Genomic DNA, 22,573 nt, shown 5'->3' on the forward strand with positions numbered 1-22,573 from the left:
ACGTGATATTCATTTTGTGGGTCGACCGAAGCGTCCGATCCCACCCGTCGGCATTGACCCGTGACGTAAGGCTGTTGTGTGTGACGTCACGACGGCGTGGAATTTAGTTTGTGAGAGTGGCGTGTTTGTAGGTGTCGATTTGATGCGATCGATGGTGCTCTCTGGTGGTGTGTTAGGTGATGTTCTTGGTTTAGTTTGCGAGTGTGGCGTCGTGTGTGAATTTTGGTAAATTGCTTTATTTGTGTCTTTGGTAGGTATGGATATGACTGACAGGGTCAACAGTTTTCGGTTGTCTGCTATGATGGGGGACAGTGCGTTGTCTCTAATAAAGTTTCTTCAACTATTCGGATTTTGGGATGAAGTGAAGTGTTCAGTATGTCGTGAAGAAATGAGGTTTACTTAAAGTTCCGGCGTCTCGGACCAGGGACGGCTGTATGTGGAGATTTAAGGATAACAGGTCAAGGGAAGTGTTCGAGCCCAATTTATGGGATCGGGATCTTCTGTTGAGCTATATAGGTCAAGGGAAGTGTCAGATTCCAGATGATATTGTGTTTGGTGGTATTTGGGGAGTATTGTGATGGTTTTTTTCGTCGTTTTGCGCGATTTTGAATGGGGGTGGGTGTCTAAATTAGTTTATATTTAGTTTGTCCCCACCCAAAAACCCCCTATTTCCCGCGCTTGTCCCGTTAGTGTCATTAGGCTTTTTGTGGAACGTGTGTGTGTTTTTCGCTGTATTTTCGTCCTCATAATGTGTACGTAACGACTTTATATGCGCCATATTGGAATCGTGGTTTATGGTTGTTTCCGCCATATTTGTGACATCATGGGTCAAAGCAGACGGGCGGGATCGGACGCTTCTGTGTTTCCCATTTTGTATGGTGTGACATCACTAAGGAAATAATGTGTAACACTACGCAAATAATTGTAGAACACAAATGTGGAATATTTTGGAAATATATCTCAGAAAACTGGTGAAGAAATTTAACTGTGATCTGCCATGTACTACTTGTCTAGAAATATGACATACACACACAATTACACAATCTTTAGGTTTCAGTTGAACTAAATGTATGCTGTCCTCAACAGAAAAGTAGTTATGAACTATAAAGTGTTCCACTAGATGTGTTTTTAGTGGGGGTGGTACATCCTTGCCTTCAACTGACCCTTTAGCTGACTGTCTCTGCCATTTATGGGGATCTACATTTTTAGATGAACCCTGAAACATACTGAGATTTGAATTTTTGCCACACAGATCAGGGCCAGAGGTGAAAGAAGCTGTAAGTGACTGAAAAAATTCTGTAACTGACTGAGAATTAAATCTCAAATCTTTAGATTTGTAGTCCGACACTCACCAAGCCGTACATCCAATTTAACTGCAAAATAGCAACTGAACAACTGACGTCAACTTTGATTGAATGAAAAATTGTAATACACATGACAGCTTGTAAAAAACTACTTTCAATCCCCCATAAATGAGTTAGACAGGAGCATTAACATAATGTGAGACAGGATGAGATTTCCTATGTAACAGAGGATAGATTATATAAAATACAATGAAAATATGACAATTTAAATTTCATTTATATATACTATATATACATTTATATATACTATTACTTATAATAGTATATATAGTATACTTAGAATAGTATATATATATATATATATAAACAAGAACTTAAACAAGGAAGTATTCCATCTCATGCACTTTTTAATGTTGTGATGGAGGGAATGAGTAGGACAGTTACAGATACAGTAAAAGAAAAAAATGATGATTTTTGCAGATGATATGGTAATATGGGCTGATAAAGAGGTAGCTGTACAGTTACAGCTTGCATGGAAGGAAATAATGAAAACATATGGATTAAAAATAAATAAACATAAGAGTGAAGTAATTGTATTTAGAAGAGACAAAGGGATCAATGGGAATATTACTTTGAAAGGAGAACACCTCAAAGTGATAGACAGTTTCACTTATTTAGGGAGTGAAATATCTTGTTATGGAAGAATAACCAAAGAAATTAATAGGAGGTTACAGAAGGGAGGCAATTTCTACCAAACAATAAAACACCTGATTTTGAATAAGGAAGTTTCATAAAAAGCAAAACTCTTTATGTATAAGAGTTCTTACTTCCCTGTTGTCACCTATGGAGAAGAAACATGGACAATGACAGAATGGGATGGGAGCAGACTGCAAGCAGGGGAAATGAAATTTCTCAGAGCAGTTAACAGAAAAACAAGAATGGGCTGGGTATGGAATGGAGATATGAGAAAGGACATTAAACAGATGAGGTGACTTACCGAACAAAAGCGCTGGCAGGTCGATAGACACACAAACAAACACAAATATACACACAAAATTCAAGCTTTCGCAACAAACTGTTGCCTCATCAGGAAAGAGGGAAGGAGAGGGGAAGACGAAAGGAAGTGGGTTTTAAGGGAGAGGGTAAGGAGTCATTCCAATCCCGGGAGCGGAAAGACTTACCTTAGGGGGAAAAAAGGACAGGTATACACTCGCACACATCCATCCACACATACAGACACAAGCAGACATATTTAAAGTCTTTAAATATGTCTGCTTGTGTCTGTATGTGTGGATGGATATGTGCGTGTGTGCGAGTGTATACCTGTCCTTTTTTCCCCCTAAGGTAAGTCTTTCCGCTCCCGGGATTGGAATGACTCCTTACCCTCTCCCTTAAAACCCACTTCCTTTCGTCTTCCCCTCTCCTTCCCTCTTTCCTGATGAGGCAACAGTTTGTTGCGAAAGCTTGAATTTTGTGTGTATGTTTGTGTTTGTTTGTGTGTCTATCGACCTGCCAGCGCTTTTGTTCGGTAAGTCACCTCATCTTTGTTTTTATATATAATTTTTCCCACGTGGAATGTTTCCTTCCATTATATATATATATATATATATATATATATATATATATATATAAATTTTTTTTAAGATGATACGGGCATGTTAAGAGGATGCGTGGGCAGAGACTTCCCAAAATTATGGAAGAACTAAAGATGGATGGAAAAAGACCTAAAGAGCCCCCAAGAACATGGTGCAAAACGGGAGAGAGAATATCTGTGAAAAGGAGAGGTGCGACCTGGCAGCAAGTGGAGGAAGAAAAGTGGTGGGAGGACTGAGACAAATGGAGAGGACTCGTCAGCACCCAGACCCAGCAGTAGCTGGAGCGGGATCCGGATACATAAATACTATTACTTGCTATAAAACAACAGTAAAATGAGTTGAACTAAATGGTACAAGTTATACGGTGCTTCCCCTCTTCAATTTTTTGTAGTTGATGTATAATATATGTACGTTATATGCACAATAAATACTCATCAGGGATTTGTCTATCATGTATTACAGAATTTCATAATTTAGCTTCAAGTTTTAGATATTTATAATGAAAGTATGTTACCTGTGGAGATAAACAAATTGTCACTTTCCAGATAAACATAGAACTCAGGCTACATAACAGATCAATCTATCGTAACCAAATTTCTTGTACGGAGGGGCAGGCATTATCATGTCTGAACGAAGAAAATATTAAGGGGGAAAAAAGAGGACAGAAAAAAAATCTCTCAAAAACAAAGTATCACAGTACACAAAACTGTGAATTATGGAATCTGCTCGGCTAGAAGTCTTTATCAAACTGTTCTGTTTTGAAACAGTCAATCCTCACCTACAGATATTTTCCTTTGCAATTTAAACACATTATACAGAGGAAAAACAAATTATATAAGCTATTTTCACAATGATCATAACTTATTGTAACTGACTCTGGACCAGGTCAATGATTGTGCTCAGTGTGCAAGTTTTCAGTTCCTCCCTGCAGAAGTCACAAAATGGCTCTGAGCACTATGGGACTCAACCTCTGAGGTCATCAGTCCCCTAGAACTTAGAACTAATTAAAACTAACTAACCCAAGGACATCACACACATCCATGCCCGAGGCAGGATTCAAACCTGCGACCGTAGCGGTCTCGCGGTTCCAGACTGTAGCGCCTAGAACCACTCGGCCACTCCGGCCGGCTGCAGAAGTCATACATACATTCAGTATATGACAAACCCTCATGACCTCACCTGTATATAGGTTAGCCTTCAAGAGCTAAATCTAAACTGAAACAGTTTTCATTTGTAGTGAATTCAGCAAGTATTAAGCCACCCATACAATTAAACTAATGTCACTTATCACGAGTTCACTGTAAACTATTTATTTTGCACTGAATGAGATAGAGATAACTTTATCTGGAAACACTGACATTTGATAGGAATTAATTTGCATTAGATTTTGCCTATGAGTACGTGAATTCATACGCTATGCAAGCACACAGTTGCCAAATGAAATGTTGCATCCAAACTGAACAAATTTATCCACGTGTTAGAATTTAATATTTTTCCATTTGCACAGAGTATGCTAACCGCATTATGTTTCTAGAACATAATAAAATGGTAAATGCAAGAACCGCCTGCAAAGGATACAGTGTCCATTAGGAATAACATACAGATAAACCACCCCAGGTTACATATTAATTGATGTATTACTATTTTAGGTAGTAAGACACTTTGTGTTGATAACTGTGCCTACAGAGTTTTAAACATTTAACATTTTGCCATCATCAAGGCAGTACAGTTACTTATAGTGCATTTTGTACTTTTATGCAGCGTCATGTATTTTGTCCATGTTTTTCATTTTTGCAGTAGTGTTTCTATTTACAAAATTTCTCTTTTAATTATTTACTTACTGTGCATGTTGCTCTCACAATGTGTATGATGTGTTTTGTTACTCCTTTTCCAATCATGTACTGACAAGGTGGCTCCTTCAGTCTTAATTTACTGGAGATGCATTCAGGACTGGAGTGTATTCCTTGTCAGCCACCCTGGCTTGGATTTTCCATGGTTTCCCCTTGTAGCTAAAGTAGATGCTGGGATGGTTCCTCTGTTTAGCCCATGGTCAATTTCCTGCCCTATCCCCACCTTATCCTATCCTATTTTGTAAATGTTTTATATGTATACATTATTTCTGTATGTTTCTGATGTATTCAATATTGTACCAAATGGTCCAAGGACCAATAAATAAATAAAATGAATACCTGAAGATGTTCACGTCTGATGAGCAAAACTGGTAATAAAACAAATACGTCATTTGGGAGTACTGCCATTAAGGTTCAGCTAAATTGATATACCTGAAGAAATCAGCTTGGCTCGTATACTAACAGAAAACAATTGGGAAGCTGGTTTAATTGTTGGTTGGACTGAATTAAAACAAAGTATCTGCAACAGTCAAGCTGGAGGAGGGAGAATGTTTGACACAGTAGGGCAACGACGTTTGTGATGGATGTATTTAATGCTAATTATGTGTTTATTGTGGATCTGTGAACCATGAAGATACCACCCACAAAACTTGTTTAATCTGTGGTTTCTTCTCTCTTTCCGCTGTCATATTTGTATCACGAACAGTTTGCAGCTCATTATTAATAATTATGAATTTGAATCTCACCTGTTACTCTCTAGTGCATTACATGAGATTTTGTACAATCCTGGTTCTCCCCACAACAAATAAATCTTTACACAGTCCACCTCTTCTGTGTTTCCTGCCACTTTTGCAGGTCTCCCAAATTAATGATTCATAACAGTTTGTTTTCTTTCTTCCTTCCTACCTTCAGGTCCTAGCTAATTTTCAATTTTCCACTTCCTGAAGCTGATACCCAAGTAGGCCTATTTGTACTTTTTTCTGAATATTGTAACCATTCTTTATTTTTGACACTTTTATTCTAAACATGCCACAAGCAGGGATACATCATACTATCACTGTTACAACTGTAAGTGAGCTGCATGTAGCAACTGCAGATATGTTTGCATGTTAAAAGTGTAAACTGTTGTGTTAAATTGGTTATAATCCTAAAGTAAACACCAATCAAATGCAGTTCTTGCCCTGATATCAGGTTTTTAATGAATTTCAGTACAGAGATTTTGCAGAAGTACTATAAATGAGTATACAATAAGTATGCTAGTCCCACTGTTGTATATCCATTCTGTCTCACCAGTGAGCCACAGAATATCTATCCACTTAACAGGTCACCTGAATATTAACTATATTTCTTCTTGTGTCTATTTTGGTTTTTGGGATGCTGTAGGTGGTGACAGGCTGATCTGTAGCATACCCCAAGGTCAAAGTTATGTTGGATGGTGACACTTTGGTTATGAATAGATGCAGCTAACAAAAGTGAATATGAAATCTTAAATATGGTGATTTATTAATCTGAAGGTTGTTTGACAACTAGGTTATGCTGAAACGTGACACTTTCATTGAAAGTTAACGAAGTGGTATCTAACACTTCACTTTAAACAATTTGGAAACTACCATACTGAAAAGAGAGAGAGGTCCAACAAAATCTAAAACCAAAGTTATAAAAATGCAAGAAATGTAGAATGAACAGACTCAAAATGGCATAAAACTCAGCTGATAACTAAACAAGCACAAATATAAGGAAAAGGAACAGACAAGATGGAACAATAAACATCACACTCACACACTACAGATTCTGAAATACGATAACAAACGTATTCACAGAATATTACTTGAGTTATAATATCTACAATGCTCCAGCTGACAATACCCAAAACATAAAAATCTACGAAATTGGGCATCTGTCCCCAAAATACTTGCAAATGGCTGCCTCTATGTTTTAATGTACAAATCTCTAGACAGCAGCACTCCCAAAGACCTTTCAGTTTATGATATTTATTTTGCAACCACAGTCATTCAACAAATATATACTGTCTTCCTGTATGAATGGTCCTTAAATTACCACTACTCATTTATGATTCTTGCTTCTAATATGAGGTTTACAAATAATCCTGCATTGTTCTCTAGACAAATAATAACAATTAAAAATTGGTTCTAAATTCTCATGAAGTACAAAACCTGAAGTCGGTTTGAATACTACATTAATTAATTACGCACGATCCTGTAGGAGGTTTTATGTCATTGCCTTCCTCTGAACTGACGTAACCAACCATTTAAGGAATGTGAGGCTTATCGTGGAAGCTGATCCCAGTACAACTCTGCATACCTCATGTCTGCAATAAACTTGAAAAAGTTCCAATCTACGACCATGTACGTCACATTATGCTGTCATTAAGGACTTGTCACGAACGTGATAATTTACTGCCAACTGAAGTGCATATTTTTCAAACAGTCCTTTTACCAGATGTAATCTGCAAATTGGAACATCAATCTTTAAACTCCTGTCAGAAAATAGCAGTCATTAGCGATGGAGGTACTGTTTCTGTGACACCATCCATGTATTGAAAAGATTCCATGCTTGTATACTCCAAAGGGTTTCAATGTCACAACACCCATATTACGAAATTTTCCCGTGGTTTTCACTGTCATCCTCACTGTTAATGGTGAAACGCGTACCCTCATTTAATAATAGTCTATGGTAGGAATTATCATTGCGACGACTTTTTCTTACAAATACATTTTCGTCCCAGGCACATCTCTTAAGGCTGTATAACGGAATGATAATCTAAATATGACACAATGTTTCATACGTATCACAAACGAACGAGAAATTCAACTTTCAGGATATAAGCGGTATATACTCGGCGTTAGAAACTGCTGCTTCTTAAATAGGTAGTCGCTTAAGATTAGGTTGGCTATCAAAACAAGACTTAACAGTGCAGGCATCACACCTCCTATAGTTAATCAGTTTCTTTTTTTTCCCCTCAAGTTTATGAAACAGCAATCTCAGTGCTGAAAAAGTTTAAGAAGGAATTACAAATAAGACTCAAGAAGCATTTAAAGTACCGAATTTTCGCGATGATATATGATACTTTCATTCTGCGTAAAACAGTTGATTTCTTTTCGCCGGGCTGCCACGTTTGGTTGGTTTTGTTTACATACTACATACAAATTTCGGTAGCGACCTATCTCACAAACTATCTTCCGTTCATCAACGATCTTATAGCACATTGGTGACAAAGATATTAGAAACAAATGTAAGATGTTCCAACTTTCTCTAGAGAAAGCTCTTTACTTCAATAAATTCATAACTAAATTTACTTATCAGAAATAACGTGCAGCACTAATAATAATCATTAATGATTAATACGCACTATCAACGTGTATTGCACAGGACTCCAAACTTCAACATTTTCTTTTGTGAAGACCAATCACACTGGCCGTCACGTCACGGCACCATCACGTCAGTATGCATTTTCACTCACTACGCTATGTCACCTTACAAGTTAGATTTTGACTGATATTACCTTGATTAACAGTTCTTTGTCTTCCATTAGCCATGACTGGACAGACAGCGTCAATTTTACAGTAACATTACCACATTAAAATTAATAAAAAGATGTCAGTTTAACGTATAATGCTATAGCCAGATCTATAGAGCATATATTTAAGAACTAGAGAACAATATACTTTACAATAATAAGACACTCACGTAGTAAAATAGCTCCTGTTTTAATTGACACTGAGTTGCAGTTTAGGTAAGAACAGTACTATCACCAGAGAAGTACTCAGGCGATCAGACCAATTCACACTGGCCGTCCCGTCAAAATAGTCTGCAACGCAGTTCAAAAGGTGGCATACACACTGCCCGTCCCGTCACGGCATTATCAAGGTATCTTGAGAAAAAAGTAATGCTGACTGACTTCAACCAAAATATAAATTGTAGGTACCTCTTCCTCAAGCTCCTCGTATAATGTGTGAAATTCCCCTTCTGTGCTATGTAACGACATTTTTTGGCCCACGCGATTTCTTTGTGTTGTTTTGTATTTCTGTTTTCCTTCAGTAATATACAAGTTACGCCTGAAAACCATTTTAGTCCAATAAATGTCATTTTCATACAAATGAGGACACCCGCGCATACAAATTATTGCGTTGTGTCTGTGCATTCCGCGGGTAAAAACAGTTGAAAATAAACTTGCGAAGATCAGACTTCCCGCTAATAGAACAGTATAGAACAGCAATGCGAGTTGAGATCCTGAGACGAACTGACTTGACGTGCCGTGACGTTAGGGACAATGTGGACTGGCGTTTCTTCTATACTGTACAACGGTTGTTCTTTTAGTATACACAAAATTTTAGTCCTAAATTGAAGGATGACTGAATATCGATAGATTATTAAATTATTTTAGAACCACCATTTGGAAGCTGTTTTGCGACTTAGTAAATTGAAATCTTGGCATGTCTATACTGCCTTTACAGGGAGTGCTGTGTTGATGAACTTCATTTCTCTTTCTATAGGTTTCATGATGGTAGTAGAAATCAGCAGTTTCCAGTTCAATTTTTTAAAGAAAACTCCTTCGCTCATTTCTTACGCTCAGCCGTTTCTCATCAAAAAATCTTCATAGAAACTACTAATTTCTACTATTATCGTCCAAATTTCAAGTCTAACTCACTCATTTTTATTAAAAACGCTAATTTTATTATTAAATACATAGAAAATTAAGAGGAATGAATTTTTAACTATGTTCACTAATTATAAAAATCACCTTTTTTTATTAAAAAGTGAAAGTAAGAAATTAGAGCAAAACGATTTTTATATGTTCTACAACTTACCTAAATTTTTCAATCGATTTTAACAATTCAAAATGCAAACATAATCTATCAAAAATTCTCATTTAAAATCCTGTGCTGTGCGTTGTACTTCAAATTATTTTTACCATACATTACTACACTCCTGGAAATTGAAATAAGAACACCGTGAATTCATTGTCCCAGGAAGGGGAAACTTTATTGACACATTCCTGGGGTCAGATACATCACATGATCACACTGACAGAACCACAGGCACATAGACACAGGCAACAGAGCCCGCATCTCGTGGTCGTGCGGTAGCGTTCTCGCTTCCCACGCCCGAGTTCCCGGGTTCGATTCCCGGCGGGGTCAGGGATTTTCTCTGCCTCGTGATGGCTGGGTGTTGTGTGCTGTCCTTAGGTTAGTTAGGTTTAAGTAGTTCTAAGTTCTAGGGGACTGATGACCATAGATGTTAAGTCCCATAGTGCTCGGAGCCATTTGAACAGGCAACAGAGCATGCACAATGTCGGCACTAGTACAGTGTATATCCATCTATCGCAGCAATGCAGGCTGCTATTCTCCCATGGAGACGATTGTAGAGATGCTGGATGTAGTCCTGTGGAACGGCTTGCCATGCCATTTCCACCTGGCGCCTCAATTGGACCAGCGTTCGTGCTGGACGTGCAGACCGCGTGAGACAACGCTTCATCCAGTCCCAAACATGCTCAATGGGGGACAGATCCGGAGATCTTGCTGGCCAGGGTAGTTGACTTACACCTTCTAGAGCACGTTGGGTGGCACGGGATACATGCGGACGTGCACTGTCCTGTTGGAACAGCAAGTTCCCTTGCCGGTCTAGGAATGGTAGAACGATGGGTTCGATGACGGTTTGGATGTACCGTGCACTGTTCAGTGTCCCCTCGACGATCACCAGTGGTGTACGGCCAGTATAGGAGATCGCTCCCCACACCATGATGCCGGGTGTTGGCCCTGTGTGCCTCGGTCGTATGCAGTCCTGATTGTGGCGCTCACCTGCACGGCGCCAAACACGCATACGACCATCATTGGCACCAAGGCAGAAGCGACTCTCATCGCTGAAGACGACACGTCTCCATTCGTCCCTCCATTCACGCCTGTCGCGACACCACTGGAGGCGGGCTGCACGATGTTGGGGCGTGAGCGGAAGACGGCCTAACGGTGTGCGGGACCGTAGCCCAGCTTCATGGAGACGGTTGCGAATGGTCCTCGCCGATACCCCAGGAGCAACAGTGTCCCTAATTTGCTGGGAAGTGGCGGTGCGGTCCCCTACGGCACTGCGTAGGATCCTACGGTCTTGGCGTGCATCCGTGCGTCGCTGCGGTCCGGTCCCAGGTCGACGGGTACGTGCACCTTCCGCCGACCACTGGCGACAACATCGATGTACTGTGGAGACCTCACGCCCCACGTGTTGAGCAATTCGGCGGTACGTCCACCCGGCCTCCCGCATGCCCACTATACGCCCTCGCTCGAAGTCCGTCAACTGCACATACGGTTCACGTCCACGCTGTCGCGGCATGCTACCAGTGTTAAAGACTGCGATGGAGCTCCGTATGCCACGGCAAACTGGCTGACACTGACGGCGGCGGTGCACAAATGCTGCGCAGCTAGCGCCATTCGACGGCCAACACCGCGGTTCCTGGTGTGTCCGCTGTGCCGTGCGTGTGATCATTGCTTGTACAGCCCTCTCGCAGTGTCCGGAGCAAGTATGGTGGGTCTGACACACCGGTGTCAATGTGTTCTTTTTTCCATTTCCAGGAGTGTATATACACAAGTCTTTTATCATTAAAAGTTGCACAAACTTCCATAGTTGTCTTCAGACTTGAAAAAATATTTTTTCTATGAGTCACGTTAATCACATAGATACGATAGTTCGGTATGAAATTATGTGGAGTTTTGTCAATGTCTGCTTTGAGTAGCGTCAATCGTTTAAAAACGAGAAATGCATCGTAAGGTTCAGAAAACTATTTGGAAGGTTAATATTCCTTGTTTGCTCTGAGATAATTTCGTTTCTTAAATTGATCAGATATATAAATACTGTAACTTAACGTGATACAATAATGAACAGGCAGGTAATTAATTATTTTTATGATCTATATGAAATGTAACAAACACTAAATATTTCATATCAAATGCTGTAGAGTTATAGAAATGTGTAATATCTAACTCAGAACTACACTCCTGGAAATTGAAATAAGAACACCGTGAATTCATTGTCCCAGGAAGGGGAAACTTTATTGACACATTCCTGGGGTCAGATACATCACATGATCACACTGACAGAACCACAGGCACATAGACACAGGCAACAGAGCATGCACAATGGCGGCACTAGTACAGTGTATATCCACCTTTCGCAGCAATGCAGGCTGCTATTCTCCCATGGAGACGATTGTAGAGATGCTGGATGTAGTCCTGTGGAACGGCTTGCCATGCCATTTCCACCTGGCGCCCCAGTTGGACCAGCGTTCGTGCTGGACGTGCAGACCACGTGAGACGACGCTTCATCCAGTCCCAAACATGCTCAATGGGGGACAGATCCGGAGATCTTGCTGGCCAGGGTAGTTGACTTACACCTTCTAGAGCACGTTGGGTGGCACGGGATACATGCGGACGTGCATTGTCCTGTTGGAACAGCAAGTTCCCTTGCCGGTCTAGGAATGGTAGAACGATGGGTTCGATGATGGTTTGGATGTACCGTGCACTATTCAGTGCCCCCTCGACGATCACCAGTGGTGTACGGCCAGTGTAGGAAATCGCTCCCCACACCATGATGCCAGGTGTTGGCCCTGTGTGCCTCAGTCGTATGCAGTCCTGATTGTGGCGCTCACCTGCACGGCGCCAAACACGCATACGACCATCGGTGGCACCAAGGCAGAAGCGACTCTCATCGCTGAAGACGACACGTCTCCATTCGTCCCTCCATTCACGCCTGTCGCGACACCACTGGAGGCGGGCTGCACGATGTTGGGGCGTGAGCGGAAGACGGCCTAACGGTGTGCGGGACCGTAGCCCAGCTTCATGGAGACGGTTGCGAATGGTCCTCGCCGATACCCCAGGAGCAACAGTGTCCCTAATTTGCTGGGAAGTGGCGGTGCGGTCCCCTACGGCACTGCGTAGGATCCTACGGTCTTGGCGTGCATCCGTGCGTCGCTGCGGTCCGGTCCCAGGTCGACGGGCACGTGCACCTTCCGCCGACCACTGGCGACAACATCGATGTACTGTGGAGACCTCACGCCCCACGTGTTGAGCAATTCGGTGGTACGTCCACCCGGCCTCCCGCATGCCCACTATACGCCCTCGCTCAAAGTCCGTCAACTGCACATACGGTTCACGTCCACGCTGTCGCGGCATGCTACCAGTGTTAAAGACTGCGATGGAGCTCCGTATGCCACGGCAAACTGGCTGACACTGACGGCGGCGGTGCACAAATGCTGCGCAGCTAGCGCCATTCGACGGCCAACACCGCGGATCCTGGTGTGTCCGCTGTGCCGTGCGTGTAATCATTGCTTGTACAGCCCTCTCACAGTGTCCGGAGCAAGTATGGTGGGTCTGACACACCGGTGTCAATGTGTTCTTTTTTCCATTTCCAGGAGTGTATTTTATACATTGAAGGATTAGTTCGCTAAAACAGAGTGGGAGTGTGGAATAATATGTTATACAAATAAGTAATAATAATAATGATTATAAACTATCCAACAGTCCACATAACATCTTCACTTTATGTTTTTTTCCTTCTTTTTTCCTTTCTAGAAATACTTATCCCCAAGCTATGCATAGCACAATACTAACACCCCTTCCTCTTTCTGAGCTCAACATCTCACTCATTGTGGAGGGATGATAACTCAGCTTTTCAGGATAGCAAATGGGAAGTTGCAGTACAGAAAATGGCCCAGAGATCACCAGTGTGTGTGTGTGTGTGTGTGTTAAATACATGTGTATACGAATTAGCTTATTTTAAATTGATCTAAACTTGTAATTACTTTGACATGTCCTATACCCTTGTAAAATGAGATCTACAGATGAATAAAGCTACTACTACTACTACTACTACTACTACTACTACTACTACTACTACAATCAGAGTTTTATTAGCCACTGCAGCTTCACAAGATATGGAAATTACGCAGTTTGATGTTAAGACTGCATTGCTGAATGGGGATTTGAAAGAAGAAGTTTACTTGGAGCACTCAAAAGGTTTTGTTGTAGAAGGCTCAAATAATGTTTGCATACTGAAGAAGACTCTGTATGGACTCAGACAATCACCACATTGTTGGAATCAAAAATTTGTACAGTTTTTGACAATGTTTGGGTTTGTGCAACTGTATGCAGACAAATGTGTTTTCCATGCCTTAACAGGTGACACTGATGTTTACCTGGCAGTTTATATGGATGATGGTTTGCTTATTTGTAAGTCTCCGAAAACACTGGAAAATGTTTTGATGGCACTGAGGTCAATGTTTGAAATTACTGTGGGCAGTGGAAAATACTTCTGTGAATTGTAAATTGAACATAGCCCTTCCACAAAGGAAACCTGTGTAGGCAATCAAATATACACCAACTGTTTACTTCAGAAGTTCAACATGTATGATCGAAAACCCAACTCCACTCCTTTGATGTTGGGACAATGTTGCACAGTGGACAGTCTCCTGCAAACCAACATGAGGTAAAGGAGATGTAAAGCAAACCTTGGCAGCAGGCAGCTTAATATTTGCAACATCTGTCTCACGGCCAGACATCACGTTTGCTGTGAGCACGGTGAGTAGGTTTTTGTACAATCCAGGTCTCAATCATTCGCATGCTGTTAAAAGGATTACGAAGTTTGACCCCCTGTGTTAATGTATCTGGTCCCCAGTTTGCCCATTATCCTCCTCACATAGTGGATGTCCCATGTAAAATATTGGGAGACTTTGGTGGTATACATATCCGTCTTGGCCTTAGAAATGTGCGTGAAGATTAGTATATAATACAGCCGAGCTATAAGTTGTAAAATTGTAATATCCATAAACTGGAACAATTGCTGCAATCACTGTGAAGTCGAGCGATAATGTTTAAAATAAATAGGTAACCAGTTGTAATCAATCTTTAACATACGTTAAAAATCACAAAGAAGTCAAGTTGAGGGAATTAATTTAAAATAAAATATATAGAATTCAGGGACCCACACATCAGCGTGTGAGCCCTCCAGCCCCTTGCGTAGTATCGTACAGAAAGGGCACGCTCTCTAGGTAGTGCTCTCAAGCTCCCCTCCCCAGGAATCTGTTGCACAATTTTCAAACAGGGCTTGACGACATCTACTTTCATCTGTCGTCCCTAGGCAAGGAGGTTAGATGGGAAGCTTTCACCTGTCGACCCTGCTCGGATAGATTATTTAATCGCCGAATTCTAGGCACTTCTGTAAAATGGCCAGATAAAATAATTATCCTTCTTGTTTCAGGAACTGGTGTAGATTAGCATAATTAATCATTTTATTTTCAGGAACTGTTCTATGTTGCTTTGTTGAAGATTGATCAGCATTGTTTTGCTCATACTCAGCGTTGTCCGAAACGAGTGTGTAGAGATATTCAATACTGTTGATTTTTATTTGTCATTGATTTTGTGAAAGTTGTAGGGGAGATATTGGAGAGGTAGAGCAAGTTTTGGCTGCTAATTTTGTGGTTGCTATAGGGTAATGAGCGTAATAGCTAGGTCACGGCCAAAGAGTAATGCGAACATTGAGGCGGAAAATTTAGTCGAGTTACGTGATGTAGGCGAACAGGAAATGGCTGCCAGTGGCGACTTTCCCTCCCTGAGCGTAGGTCGTTGTCCCAACGCTAGCAGCGATCCAGTTTGTGCTGGGGTGGGTGGACAATGGCCTCAGAGGGGTCGGTCGAGTTTTCCGTTTGGCGAAGCCGCTGCCAAAGAGCACGAGACAGGGGGACGCGCCTCCCCAGGCTCAGAAGCAACAAATCGTGATGTTCCAAGTGAGGCTCATGTCAGTGATGTGCCAGTTTGGATGAGCGTTCTTCTGAAGGAAATAGGACAGAGGTTTGAAGAGACAGATAAGAAGTCTAGCCAGAGGTTTGAAGAAATAGGACAGAGGTCTGAAGAGACATGCAAGTGGTTTGACGATTTGAGGGAATAACATAATAGGCAATTTCAGGAACAAAAAATTAGAATAGATTCACTACAAGAAAGGGTCGAGGGGAATAAAAGGAGAGTTAACGAAAGATTCGAGTGAACGAACGAATAGAAGGCGTGATTGCAGAGGGCGTTGTAACGACGACTAGTGTCGAAAAGAAAATAAACGAATTTGGTAAGCGACTAGATGCGCTACAGGCGCATAATGTAGTAAAAGATAGTGAGGAAGTGCACTCGTTAATGAGTTTCCGTCAGGCACAAGAAGATATAAATCCCCAGAACAGGGAGGCGATAGCAAAACTGTTGAGATACGAGACGGCGCAGCGAAATGAAGAGGGAATTTCGGTGAATGCCGACGATTCAACGGGCGCGCATAGGCGACGCCGCACTGAATCGGAGGAGATAAAAGGATTGGGGGAGAGTCTTTGCCAAATGAGAGAGCCAGCAGCAGGCCCCACCGTGGGAGCCCGTTCACGAGAAGTCGATCAAGATGAGGAGGAATGCCGCAGGCACGTTGTGTCAGTACTAAATTATTCGGTATATCCTGACTCGAATAATCCACAACACCTGCGTGTGTTGTTGGGGAAATTTCAAGATACGATGCCGACTTTGTGGGGTGATAAAATGAAGATACGCTTTGTATGCACTCACCTTCGTGACGAAGAAAGTGCCAAAATGCAAATAGCGATAAGAGACTGTGTGACGTATCAAGATTTTTACAAAGCTTTTCTGCATGAGTTCTGGTCGAAGAGCATACAGGATAGGATAAAATTGAACATTGGACCTGATGGGATACCAGTTCGATTTTACACAAAGTACACGAAGGAACTTGCCCCCATTCTTGCGGCGGTGTACCGTAGGTCTCTAGAAGAGCATAGCGTTCCAAACGATTGGAAAAGGGCACGGGTCATCCCCGTTTTCAAGAAGGGACGTCGAACAGATGTGCAGAACTATAGACCTATATCTCTAACGTCTATCAGTTGTAGAATTTTGGAACACGTATTATGTTCGAGTATAATGACTTTTCTGGAGACCAGAAATCTACTCTGTAGGAATCAGCATGGGTTTCGAAAAAGACAATCGTGTGAAACCCAGCTCGCGCTATTCGTCCACGAGACTCATAGGGCCATAGACAAGGGTTCCCAGGTAGATGCCCTGCTTCTTGACTTCTGCAAGGCGTTCGATACAGTTCCCCACAGTCGTTTAATGAACAAAGTAAGAGCATATGGACTATCAGACCAATTGTGTGATAGGATTGAGTAGTTCCTAGATAACAGAACGCAGCATGTCATTCTCAATGGAGAGAAGTCTTCCGATGTAAGAGTGATTTCAGGTGTGCCGCAGGGGAGTGTCGTAGGACTGTTGCTATTCACAATATACATAAATGACCTTGTGGATGACATCGGAAGTTCACTGAGGCTTTTGCAGGTGATGCTGTGGTATATCGAGAGGTTGTAGCAATGGAAAATTGTACTGAAATGCAGGAGGATCTGCAGCGAACTGACGCATGGTGCAGGGAATGGTATTTGAATCTCAATGTAGACAAGTGTAATGTGCTGCGAATACACAGAAAGAAAGATCCCACATCATTTAGCTACAATATAGCAGGTCAGCAACTGGAAGCAGTTAATTCCATAAATTATCTGGGAGTACGCATTAGGAGTGATTTAAAATGGAATGATCATATAAAGTTGATCATCGGTAAAGCAGATGCCAGACAGATTCATTGGAAGAATCCTAAGGAAATGCAATCCGAAAACAAAGGAAGTAGGTTACAGCACGCTTGTTCGCCCACTGCTTGAATACTGCTCAGAAGTGTGGTATCTGTACCAGACAGGGTTGATAGGAGAGATAGAGAAGATCCAACAGAGAGCAGAGCGCTTCGTTACAGGATCATTTAGTAATCGCGAAAGGATTACAGAGATGATAGATAAACTCCAGTGGAAGACTGTGCAGGAGAGACGCTCAGTAGCTCGGTACGGGAATTTGTTGAAGTTTCGAGAACATACCTTCACTGAGGAGTCAAGTAGTATATTGCTCCCTCCTACGTATATCTCGCGAAGAGACCATGAGGATAAAATCAGAGAGATTAGAGCCCACACAGAGGCATCCCGACAATCTTTTCCACGAACAATACGAGCCTGGAATAGAAGGGAGAACCGATAGAGGTACTGAAGGTACCCTCCGCCACACACCGTCAGGTGGCTTGCGAAGTATGGATGTAGATGTAGATGTAGAAGCAGTTATAGAACCGGGTGTTAGTTCCTGTAACAGCCCGATTTTATGCATCCCCAAGAAGAATGGCTCAGTAAGGCTAGTCCTTGATTCACGCCAAATAGATACTATCATCGACACTGAAATGGATAGGCCTGAGACACTAGATGAGCTGTTGCAGAAGTTTCATGGCGTATCCATTCTCAGCTCCCTTGACACGAAGTCGAGTACTGGCATGTTGAGTTGGACGAATCCTGTAGAAAATATACGGCGTTCTTGTGGTGTGGGAGATGTTATGTTTTGCGGAAACTCCCATTCGGACTCAATGTGTCTTCTGCCGCATTTATCCGGGCGTTAGGTACAGTGTTTCCTGAGTCGTTGCGGCGTAGGATTACACTTTACATGGACGATACACTCATCGCGGAGAAGACGTGGTACGTCCATAATGAATTCCTGAATCAAGTTTTACAGGCTTTCGGACGATGTGGGGTGACAATAAATTTACAGAAATCCGAATTAGGACGACGAGAGATCAATTTTCTTGGACACATAGTAACCACTGACGGGATTTGCCCAGACACGGAAAAACTGCAGGTAATCAAAGAGTATCCAGTCCCTAAGAGTAAGAGACAGGTGTGGGCGTGTCTTGGGATCATTAATTTCTATAAAAGATTTATCAAAATTAAAGGAATCTCGACACCTTGTTTGTGTGCCTTGGCGGGAAAAAACACGGTATGGAAGTGGAGTGATGCTGCGCAACGGGAATTTGAAAGTTTGAAAGATGCGCTGATGTCATCTCCTCTGCTTGTGCATCCGGATTTGTCCAAACCCTTTTGTATGGCCACAGATAGCTCCTGGGCGGGCTTAAGTGTTGTTCTATTCCAGGAATGGGAAGAGAATGATGGTGTGGTGATAAAGCCCGTTGCCTTCTCGAGCCCTGTGCTCAATAAGGCGGAGCAAAACTACGCCGTGACCGAACTAGAGGCGTTAGCGATGGTCTGGGGGTTTCACAAATTCAGTTATTACTTGTTTGGCCGTGTCACAAAGGTATATACAGACCATAGCGCACTACAATTCCTGATGGCAGCAAAACTTACTCACCAGCGATTGATTAGATGGGCGCTATTTCTGCCCGGAATTTAAATTTGAGGTCCACTACGTGCCTGGGATACAGAACATAGTGGCAGATGCACTGCCTCTAGGTCTGATTGGACTCACAGTACAGAGGGATACCGATCATAACGAAAATGTATACGACCTGTTTTACATGAAAGGTGTGCCGTTTGAAGGGTACGTTTGTGATGCTTTGTCTAGAATAGGTAGGGAACAAGACAAGGACGAGAATTGGCGGGTGATCACGGCTAAGTTGAGTGACCCGGCCGAAAATCGGCTTCGACGTTTTTACCTGGTAAGAGGCGGCATCTTGTTCTATCGAAAGAATCCGAATCAGCATCAGTGGTTAGTGTGCATAACGGATGACCTGGTCAACAAGTTAATTTGGTATTGCCACTTGAATTATGGGCATTTTGGAGCGCGCAAGTGCAGTAGGAAGTTGGGAGAGTCGGTATACTTTATTAGTATGGAGCGGAGGGTAGCGAGGGTGCTCCGTACTTGTAAAGTATGTCAGAGGGCCAAATCCTATACTGTATCCCGTCGTGCCCCACTATACCCCATAGTTCCCGCGCCCCTACGAAACCATGTGGACGGGTGGAAAGAAATGTGTCAGGCTTCATAATACGTATTTATATGTGACATGTATTATGCATTTCTTGTACGTGAATGTGAATCTGCACATGAACTTTCCTAAACCTAATCACACCTTTCCGTAAAGTGTGGCCAAATCTTATCTGGGAAGTAGTTCTGTAGAATAGTGTTGCCAACCCCACTCCTGGGTATGGGATCAGAGAGACATCACAGGTAGGTAAGAGTCAAAGACGTTCCAGTGTCACAAGATTTGGGGTGGAGAGGTTGCTCACAGCCAAGTGGTTCGACCATCCCCTCCACCAGGACCCAGGAAGGCCTCTGGGTGCCTGCCATATTCGAGGAGTGTTACAGAAGACGGGTAAGTGAGCAGACGTGCCCTCAGTGGGTCTGTCTCAATGTTCATACATGGAAGATAGGTATTTGAGTATTTGTACTAATTCTTTTATTTCCAGCTTCGGATTGTGTAAGGAAATGAATGTTCTCGTTTAATTTCGGAAATTTGACCCCCTGTGTTAATGTAACTGGTCCCCAGTTTGCCTGTTATCCTCCTCATATAGTGGATGTCCCATGTAAAATATTGGGACACTTTGGTGGTATTCATGTGGCCAACGCAATTCCATCTTGCCCATAGAAATGTGCGTGCAGATTAGTATATAATATACCCAAGCTATAAGTTGCAAAATTGTAATATCTGTAAACTGGAACAGTTGCTGCAATCGCCTTTAAGTCGAGTGATAATGTTTAAAGTAAATAGGTAACCAATTGTCATCAATCTTTAACAAGAATTTTACGAAAACATAATATTAAAAGTGTTTTTACGCCGGTGGCCAAGACTGGAGCCCTTCTTGGCTCAGTTAAAAATAATTTGGGCTTGAGGAGGCCTGGGGTTTATTAAATTCCGTGTCACTGTGGAAAGAAGTATATTGGTCAAACTATTTGAACTATTCAGGACCGGTGCGTGGAACATCATCAAACACTCGGTTGTTCCAGCCTGAGAAGTCGGCGGTGGCGGAAGATTGCCTTAACGAAGGACACAGGATGATGTATGATCTCTCCTGCTTCTCGCTATTGGGAATGTGTTCTTAAAGAATCCATTGAAATTAGATTATCCAGTAATATTATTAACAGGGATAAAGGTTTTCCTCTAAGTAACATATGAAATCCGATTTTGTCCGACATTAAACAACAATGGTCTTGTTTTCGATCATTGGATTCTTCCAACTAGTGCTGTTGCGATTTATCGTTTCTGCCGTCTTCTCCCACCGGCACGCTGCGTGTCTACTTGCCGCCTGGAGATGCTGCCTATCATCTCACGCACGTGCAGTGCTCTCTTCATGGTGTGTAAAGGTTTTCGTCATTGTGGCTGGAATTCAGTTCCGGCGAGGTAATGCACTAGCATTAACTCACCTGGAGATGACGGCCAGCTGGTCCGCCGAAATATTGTGTCAGGACGACGACGTGAGATGGCTGCAAACCCGTGAAGAATATCAGAAGTTATTACGCCGGGAAAGTCTACGAAATCAAGAACAACTTGAGCATGAACTGTGTAACATATACGCTGATGAGAAAAAAATACTTATCTCTAAGAATCCTCTTAAAGTACATTGTCAACAATGATTTAAACTCTGTTTATGAAGGAACAACGAAGTTCCTGCTTTTGATTTTGACCCTACCCGCAATTATCGCAAGCATAGAACGAAGCATGAGTACTCTTACACGAGTGAAGAATTATTTAAGGAATTCAATGTCCAACACCCAGCTGTCGTGTTTGAGCACATTAGCAATAGAAAAGACACTACTTGGAGAGCTATCTAGTGATCAGATCTTTGTAGACCGAGTTATACACTTATTCGTGTAAAGAAAAGACAGGCGCATTGTACTTGTGTACAAGAAAATATAATGCTTCTTCTCTTGCTGCTGGAGTTCTACGAATTTGTCGTCCTTTCTTGAACAAGTTAGTTATTATCATTATTAATATTATTATTATTAGTGGCGGTGGTAGTGGTAGTAGTAGTAGTTGTTGTTTTATTTGATGTATTTTGTTTCATTTGTTTAAATTATTGTTTACCGTACAATTTTGTCTCCCTATAATAGCTGTAGAGTCTCCCCAACCTTTACAACCACGCTACACTACTGACAATAGGCGACACACACACACACACACACACATGACTGCAGGCTGAGGCAACTGAAACCACACTGCGAGTAGTGTGTTTTCAGTTGCCTGAGACTCCAGTCGTGTGTCAGCTGCTTTTGCCTGAGTGTGCGTCGGTGTGTGTGTCTGTCATCTATTATTGATAAAGGCCTTGATGGCCAAAAGCTTTATTTGTGACAGTGTTTTTGTTGTGCCTGCCTGTGACTCAGCACCTCCGATATATGGTGAGTAGCAACTTTCCTATTCATTATATAGTTAAAACAGGCAACTATCTACTCTTAGGACTTTACAGGCCTTTCTGACTGTAATCCACATTTTCTAATTACCAGAAACGAACAAAAATAATTATTGGAGAAGTACTTATTGCTACTTTTAAAAAAGCTGAATCACTTGCCTTATAATAGCATAGAAAAAAGGTGTAATTTACCATACCATCAATTGAGAAACTAGGTCTTCAGTCACAACGAAAATTTACATTCTTACGCTCCTGAAATTTTAAAGTGTATTACAAACCTTTGTCCAAATTCCTCATCACTACAAACTTCTCAGAGTCCTCATCACTACAAACTTCTCAGAGGATGATGTGGCTAATGGTATATGGAAGAAGTGTGATAAAACAAGCTTTACTGCACAAGTAAACAAATACACCATTTACTCAAAACGCCATATAGTTGCCGAATATATAGAAAAATATATTCATCAATTTCAATATTTTTTTTTTAGATTAATGTATTTGTATTTCTACCATGTGCAGGTACAATTCTAAAAAAATATTCAGCAATTGTGTAGCTCTTTGTCTGCCATGCTT

At 41.8% G+C, this 22,573-nt stretch overlaps 1 protein-coding gene across 3 annotated transcripts in view; it reads right to left on the reverse strand.

Moving 5' to 3' along the window:
* Positions 1-7,966, reverse strand: part of LOC124777015 (thialysine N-epsilon-acetyltransferase-like) — a 56,286-nt gene extending 48,320 nt beyond the window's left edge. The window contains exon 1 of one of the 3 annotated variants that reach the window (XM_047252265.1): positions 7,812-7,966. The gene's annotated coding sequence lies outside the window, so the exon portion shown is untranslated. Of the gene's footprint in view, positions 1-4,740; positions 4,764-7,206; positions 7,315-7,811 lie in introns of those variants that run through there. The other 2 variants (XM_047252266.1, XM_047252267.1) reach the window with 2 other exon arrangements.
* Positions 7,967-22,573: the final 14,607 nt, after the last annotated feature.

The sequence above is a fragment of the Schistocerca piceifrons genome, chromosome 2, assembly GCF_021461385.2.
Source record: "Schistocerca piceifrons isolate TAMUIC-IGC-003096 chromosome 2, iqSchPice1.1, whole genome shotgun sequence".
Classification (NCBI taxonomy): Eukaryota; Metazoa; Arthropoda; class Insecta; order Orthoptera; family Acrididae; genus Schistocerca; species Schistocerca piceifrons.